We start from the raw sequence: 7,848 nt of genomic DNA, 5'->3' as shown, positions 1-7,848 counted from the left end.
GGCTTGTTGTTTTGCTCTCGACCTTGGCTATCCTTTTACCGTTCAATATTTTGCGGAAACGCAACGGCTCCCCCTGTTTTTTTAGCCGAACTTTGGCCAAAGTTACTGGAAAACCCGGAACTCGTTTGAAAAAATACGAACGGTGGAAGTCTTGGAACGTCTTTCCTGCGTGTGGATTCAAAAATTCAGGCAGTTTGAGCCAACCGTAATGAATCCCGTAGAGTTGAAAGTGAGTGATATTGATGGGAAAATGCAATTTAAGCACTGACCGATTGTGTGGTACAGTATATGCACGCGCCTGTCACGTGGATGATGTAGCTGGCGACGCTAGCATGCCAATCCGTTAACCCTAAATTTAGATGTACTGTGTGTCTACAGTAAACATTACAGCGTGTCGTACATTTGATTGGTTGAACTATGCAGTGACTAGGTGTCACGTGAGTCACGTGAGGTGCACCTCCCACCATCATGTCCTACATTTGGACAGCTGTCCATGAGATCAAGAGTACATAAACACGAGAGTGTGTAACTCCGCTTGGTCTGGCCATGGCGGAATGTTTCATTTTGTTGACTTTTCTGGAGATGACGAGTCCTACCGTACGAGGCATGTACTACGAGTCTGTGGGCGCGTGAGCTTGTACAGTTTTCGTTAGGGGTTGTCGCAAAAGTTTTTTTGTCGTCTCTGAAACGAGAGCATCATTCGTTTTGGAGTGGGAGGGGGGGGGGGGGGGGATGCGGGTGTGAGTCAAAATCACAACTCGACCGACACTGTACATTGTACTTGTACATGCATGCGATTATCGTCGTCCAGCATAGCAAGCTGCGTTCGTTTCAGAGTGGGGGGAGGGGTCCGAGTACGAAATAACGATATTGCCTCCATGGTCCTAGCCAACCTGAGATTGAACGGGGGGGGGGGGGGGGGGGGGGGGGGCTGGGAAAACTATTAGGGACCATTAGCAAGCCGTGAAACGTCAACAGGAACGAGTTCATCGGAACGCACGTGAAACACGACGTGATTGAGAATTAGCTTCTCGCGTTCACAACCCGTCTACGCGAGTCGGCTGCTTTCCAGTTTCAAACAGTTTTCTGATATTTTTACTGGCAATTATTTTTGCGAACTTTTTCTTGAGAACAATTCTCAGCCTGACTGACTTTTACCCGAATGAAAGTGAAAGAAACCCCATGACAGCCACATCGCCGATGGATAGGTGCAGCAAAGGGTTGTGTTCACGAGGTCCATGCCAAAACATAAATGAGCGAGCAAGCTGAAGTTTGTCTTGAACAAGCATAAATGTTGGCACTGTGGTTACCCTCGATCCTGTTCTGTGTCATGTTAGTAACGGTTATGGCAAAATCAATGGTCCTACTGGTTGTTTGGTACGTTTCGCCATCGTATTTATTCCAACAAGAATGGGTGAGGCATTTTTCGAAATTTGAAGAAAATCGCAAAGACCAAACGAGGCGCGATTTACGGTGCTATTCTCCGCTTCATGGTTGAATTCGCACGTACTTGACTAAAACCCACTTGTTGCGGTCATGGCGAGTAGACCCCTCCGAACTCGTCAAACACGAGTATGTTTCGCGTGGTCAGGCCGGGACTCTAACCCAGCTCCCCCTTCGCGTTGCAGTTTCACGGCTTGCTAATGGTCCCTATCACATAGCATTGGCGGGTTTACGGGGGGGGGGGGGGCACGCTCCCACCCCCTTCAAAACATTTCGACCTGGGTTTGAAAAAACACCAGGCTGCTACATGCACCATGTGCACAGGCGGTAGACTCTACGCGGTGGGAAGCAGCGTCCAAAACCGGTTGCACAGACCGTCGGTGTGTGAGCGGCATTGATTGCACTGCGAAAGAAATGATCGACTCTGTACGAGCTCTATACTTTTGTACAGATTCCAGGACGCGCTCGATGCGTCTTGAGAAAGGCGTGCAGTGATGTGCTGAACGCAGCGCTGCCCAAGTGGGACAAAAACAAAGCTTGTGATCGTCAAGCGCCTCTTTTCGCAACGTTGTACAACGATGTTTGGAGGATGATCCCCTCCAGATTCGAATCGCGAATTGGTTGACTTGAAGACTTTTCTGCGAAGTCTCAGCGACATCCATGGACCAAAGAAGACAAGCTCTGGCCAGCAGAGCCTTGATGGATTTTTACAAAGCGTTCTTGCGACGGTGCAATTCCTGTTCCAACAGGAAACAGCGGGAGTGATCAAGTCGTTGCCAGTCCATTTCGGAGCAGACTGACTTTCCGCCCCACGCGGAGGTGCCAGTACCTGTTGTCAGTGAGCAGCCAAAACATGATGAAGAACAGCATGATATGCTCCAATAAAAATTGGGCAAGGATGTACTGTACAAGTAACATGACTGATGATTGTACAATGTACAGTAGGTATCGGTTATAGCGCGGGTGTTTGAAAAACGACTTTCTATTCTTATTTCAGATACTTCTTACTCGCGATAAGTCAAGTGTTACATATCAGATACATGTGCGCAGATACAGGATGGTCATCATACATACAACGTATCTCTGCTGTGCATGCGGGTGTTTATAGTCCCATACGCTTGCCATGTGGCTATGCAGCATGAGATACATGACAAGAACAGTTGAACCTGGAGCATTACAATGCAATGCGAGTCGGAGCAGAACTGCATTGGACAGATGTTATTACTACACTCATCTACAGGCGATACACTTTGTACCAATCTGGTATGTTTTGCTACACAAAGTCCATTCTTAAGCTGTGTTCACAACTGGCGCGTGTACGCGTGAAACCACGTGTTTGTGCGTATTTTGCTGGCTTTTGGGGCGCCATGCGTACGGAAACGCGTCGGAATGGAACTTCCAACATGTTGGAATTTTCAGCGCGTATCAGGCGCGTACCAGCGTACATGCCAGTCACCTTGACTGGCGGGGTCAAAAAATTAGTACTCGAAGGTGTCGCACGCGCTAAATACGACTCGGATTGCTGTTTTTTTGTGAAAGCCTGAGCGCGCGTTTGGGCACACATGAACCGCAAGCGTACCGCGTACACGCGCCAGTTGTGAACACAGCTTTAGGACCGATATATTCTACAATGCGATAACTTTGCTTGTACTTCCTCCGCGTCATTAAAATTGTCGCTGCGCACATCGCAATGTTTGTGACTTGGCTCGTCTTAGTCAGACTGTCGGAATCGCTGTTTTCTGTGTTCGAGCATTGGTGCGACCCTTCCTGCGCAATCTCTACTTGTTACTGAAGCCGTGGTGGTCTCGGACTTTGTCGGAGCTCTCTTCCGCACCAAGCAAATTCATTGTGCTCCGCACTCTTCCGCCCCAGAGCGCATATTGTTTTTCTGGAGTTCGTGCCGTCCCATATCGTTCGCGTGGGTATTTATCAAGACTGCAAGCTCGGGTATAAGAATCCTGGTATCTCTCCTGAATACGAAATGCTGAAGTTGACGATTGCAAGAACAAAGTGTTCTCAAATTCCTAAAATGCGCTACTTGTGTCGCATGTTGCTACGAAGGTAGCAGGTCTGAAAACACCAACAAAATTAGCGAAGCGCTTGCCAAGGAAAGAAGGTGCGGAACTACTTACCCTATCCCGCTGGAAGGTCGTTACAGTGTACTTGAAAAAATGCTAGCTTGCCTTCATCGCCTGCCACCTGGAGGCATGGATCGCTTGAAAACGAAGTTTCTTTACCTGAATTTGAACGCACGTCTTGTTCAGCACATTGTGGAGTGCTGAAGGGCCTGCCCCAAACTCTGATGAAGACGTCGACCTTAGCTGCAAGTGCAGCGAAGCGGGAGGCCACAAACTAAAGCTTGGTCCGTCGACAATGCCCTGCCTCAATTTCTAGCTGATTTCTTTGCCCTTCGAGTGGACAAAATAAATTCGAAAAATCGCTCTGGGAAGCAGCAATTTTAACGACGCGGAGGAAGTAAGAATAAATGTTCACTTGAAACCCATGTTATGATTATAAAAATATGAGAGTTCATTCTTGTAAGTAGTATATTCTTTTACACGACCACGCTATAACCGATACGCACTGTAGTAACTGAGCATGAGATACTTTAATCTGTATAGTGTAGGTCTGGAAGAAATACCTGGCATGTAATCATTTTGTAATGTTTGATAGCTAGGTGCGTGACATACATCATTACAGTCATGTGCACCATGTCATCTCCCCCGGCCGCGACCCTCCTCAGCCAAATCCTGGACACGCCACTGCATGGTTGTGGATATTTGGGGGGGGGGGGGGATGAATGCAGCAATTGACCTAAACTATATCCTATTCTGTGCACCAAGCGCTAAATTTGGTGCCGGCCGGCTTTTTAGGGTATCACTGCATTTGATCAACCAGACGTCAAGTGCATGTGATAATTGGGACCATTTGCAAGCCGTGAAACGGCAAGACGAATGAGGAAATTGTGTTAGAATCCCATCCTGTCCACGCGAAGCACACTGGTGTTTGATGAGTTCGGAGGGGTCTACTCGTCATGACCACAACGAGTGTTTTTTTTTTAATCCAGTGCGTGCGATTTCAACAGATACGGAGAATGCACAGTAAATTGCGCCTCCTTTTGTGACTTTTCTCAAATTTCCAAATGTTTCATGCACTCCTGTTGGAATAAAGTATGATGGCGAATATACGGTGTACGAAGGCAAGGCACTTTCTCACTAGACAAGTGACGTTTGCTAATACTTGGTCCGCCAAGTTACAATTGGCGCTTGTCTTCGCACTTGATTTTTCGGTGTTCTGGCTGTGTCATACCGCATGGAACCACCGTTTCACCATCCGAACATAACCATAGACCATTGCATCCAAAAACATGGCAGCACAAACCAGCACAGAAGTTGTGATCGGTTCGTTTGAATCTTTTTGACTGGAGCTGCAATCGACGAACACTTCCGTCACCGCAATAAAAGGCTGCAATCTCCGCTCCAGTCCGTAAAACAGGTCAGGATGTTCACACTTCAGAGCGATGGCGAATACAGTTTCTGCCTACTTCCAGCTGTCTGGTGGCAAGGATGGTTTTCCGCGGGGAGGTATAGAAAAGCTGAAAAAGCGCATTGTTAGCTTGAATTTGAGTAGTCGCACTTTCAACACCGGCACTTTTGCTCGTGTGCAAAGTATAATCGTGAGCACACGGGCCCCAGCCAAGTTAAAAAATCAGTTGCAAGCGTGTGTCAAAGTTTATCGTATGCGAGTAAATATCCTTGGAAATGGTACGACGGGCCGTAAGCATACTGCCCACCAAGGGCGCCCATATGGTCGACTTGGCCAGTAACCTGCCCGCTGCGGGCGCATGAATGGCCGCCAAGGCCAACAGCTTACCCATCGAGAGTAAAAGCATACGGCCCAACCAAGGGCGCGCGATAAGCGTATAGCCGAAGCGAGGGCGCATGATTATAGCCCGACCGAGGGCGCATGATTATAGCCCAACGGAGGGCGCATGATTATAACCCGACAGAGGGCGCAGGATTATAGCCCGACCGAGGGCGCATGATTATAGCCCGACCGAGGGCGCATGATTATAGCCCGACCGAGGGCGCAGGATTATAGCCCGACCGAGGGCGCAGGATTATAGCCCGACCGAGGGCACATGATTATAGCCCGACCGAGGGCGCATGATTATAGCCCGACCGAGGGCGCATGACTATAGCCCGACCGAGGGCGCATGACTATAGCCCGACCGAGGGCGCATGACTATAGCCCGACCGAGGGCGTATGACTATAGCCCGACCGAGGGCGCATGATTATAGCCCGACCGAGGGCGCATGATTATAGCCCGACCGAGGGCGCATGGCTGTAGCCCCACCGAGGGCGCATGATTATAGACCCACCGAGGGCGCATGATTATAGACCGACCGAGGGCGCTTGATTATAGCCCGACCGAGGGTGCTTGATTATAGCCCGACCGAGGGCGCATGATTATAGCCCGACCGAGGGCGCATGATTATAGCCCCACCGAGGGCGCATGGCTATAGCCCCACCGAGGGCGCATGATTATAGCCCCACCGAGGGTGCATGATTATAGACCGACCGAGGGCGCATGATTATAGCCTGACCGAGGGCGCATGATTATAGCCCGACCGATGGCGCATGATTATAGCCCGACCGAGGGCGCATGATTATAGCCCGACCGAGGGTGCAAGAATAAGTGTAAAGCAAAATCGAGGGCGTGTGAACGGCCGCCGAGGCCAGCAACCTGCCTACCGAAGCCTAAAGCATACCGCCCAACTGAGTGTGCACAACGGCCGTCGAGGCCAATAGCCTGCCCACCGAGGGCTAAAGCAAACTTCCCGCCAAGGGCTAAAGCGTAGTACCCACCAAGGGCCAAAGCATGCTGCCCACCATGGGCCGATTATATACTGCCCACCGAGGGCTAAATCATACTGCCTATCGAGCAAATGAACAGCCACCGAGGCCGACAACCTGCCCGCCAAGGGAAAAGCATACTGCCCGCTAGGGCCGAAATTATACTGCCCAGCGAGGGCAAACGAACGACCACCGAGGCCAAGAACTCACACAACTGCCTGGCATTAGGCGTCACACCACACGCATACGATATGATGCCCGATTGCACCCAAAAAAAGTGATAAACCTAGAAGGCATGGCACCCCCACTATGGAAGGTGTATTTGTACCGTCAGCATTATACCTATGCATAATCATATGATGCCGCCGCTACCTCATGAATTGCTCTGACCAGGGTACACGGTCCCGGCTAGCAAAGCAGTATAAACTGTGGCTTTCACAGTATCCACGAGAACTCTCTCACCTTTTACACATCCGCATATTCTCTTCCTACACAGGCATATAACCTCATACAAGCTCGCCAGGAACGCCCCCACACACACACCACCCCGCACACACGTTCATAAGCACGCACCAGCGTTCTCTCGACCGCCTCGCATTCATGTGACAGAGAATAGATGCCCGTAGACCACCACAAGCTGCTCGTGTGAGCCCACTTACTGGCCCGATTGTCGCCAACACTGCATACAGCGTGTCGGCCTAGAAAAGCACATACCGTACCAGCAAACAGGCCATCTTGCCCCGCCCTGATGGCTGCTTTCGCCTTAGCCACTCTAGCAGTAGCCACACACTCTCACCACCCGCACTTCTGCACCTCATCCATCACTTCACACGATAGCATACGCGCCTGCCACGTGCACATCCACATAGGTACAGCACACAGCACACGTCCATATCCTCACCACTGCCATACCTGCGGACTACGCACTCACACTGCTCTAAGATGCTGGCGTGGGCCCACATACCAATCACTAGCACTGATACTGGCCTGGGAAAGTGCAAACGTTGGCCATCAGTTCCAGGTTAGCTCATTCTATTGGCTACTAGCCTGCCCGGCGCTGAGCCATGCATAATGCGCCTCCAGATCACATCTGGTGCGTATGCACGTGCAAGCTGGGGATCCAAGCCATAGAGCACTTTCCTCCTGCCCAATTTATCTTGGTGGGACGCGTGGCGGTTGTTGGCGCAAACTTGCACAACATTGTCAGCGAGCCTTTGAGCACATTGCGTTTGTTGGCCAAGTTTCCCCAAAAAGAGAAGGGCCCAGGTAACACTGAACGAGGCGACGGTAGTAGACTGATGGTCAATCCAGGACAGGGTGGGTTGCCCACGCTATCAGCCAGCATACTGCAGTCCTGGCGAGGCAATGTATGTGCATAGCGTCAAGATGTACAGCGTCTTATCACCATATTCAGGTGCGATCTCACTCTCGGCCAGCAAACCATAGAGTTGACGCGGGCGGCCACCACGCGAATGAATAGTTAATGACATGCTGAATGCAAACAAAACTAGACTCCCGAACAAAGCGTCGACCAGCGAGTGCAGAAGC

The 7,848-nt window shown here is 50.5% G+C and overlaps 2 protein-coding genes across 2 annotated transcripts in view; one reads left to right on the top strand and one right to left on the bottom strand.

Moving 5' to 3' along the window:
- Window positions 1-694, top strand: part of LOC135823015 (serine/threonine-protein phosphatase 6 regulatory ankyrin repeat subunit A-like) — a 4,281-nt gene extending 3,587 nt beyond the window's left edge. Inside the window, exon 5 of the mRNA XM_065335851.1 lies at window positions 1-694. This exon is cut by the window's left edge and continues 819 nt beyond it. The gene's annotated coding sequence lies outside the window, so the exon portion shown is untranslated.
- The window catches only part of LOC135823885 (FK506-binding protein 15-like), a 189,728-nt gene that overhangs the window by 169,286 nt on the left and 12,594 nt on the right, over window positions 1-7,848 (bottom strand). The gene's annotated exons all lie outside the window — the stretch shown is intronic.

This window comes from Sycon ciliatum, chromosome 8, assembly GCF_964019385.1.
Source record: "Sycon ciliatum chromosome 8, ocSycCili1.1, whole genome shotgun sequence".
Lineage (NCBI taxonomy): Eukaryota > Metazoa > Porifera > Calcarea > Leucosolenida > Sycettidae > Sycon > Sycon ciliatum.
Note: the sequence above shows the minus strand (reverse complement) of the source record. Positions and strands in the feature narration are given on the sequence as shown.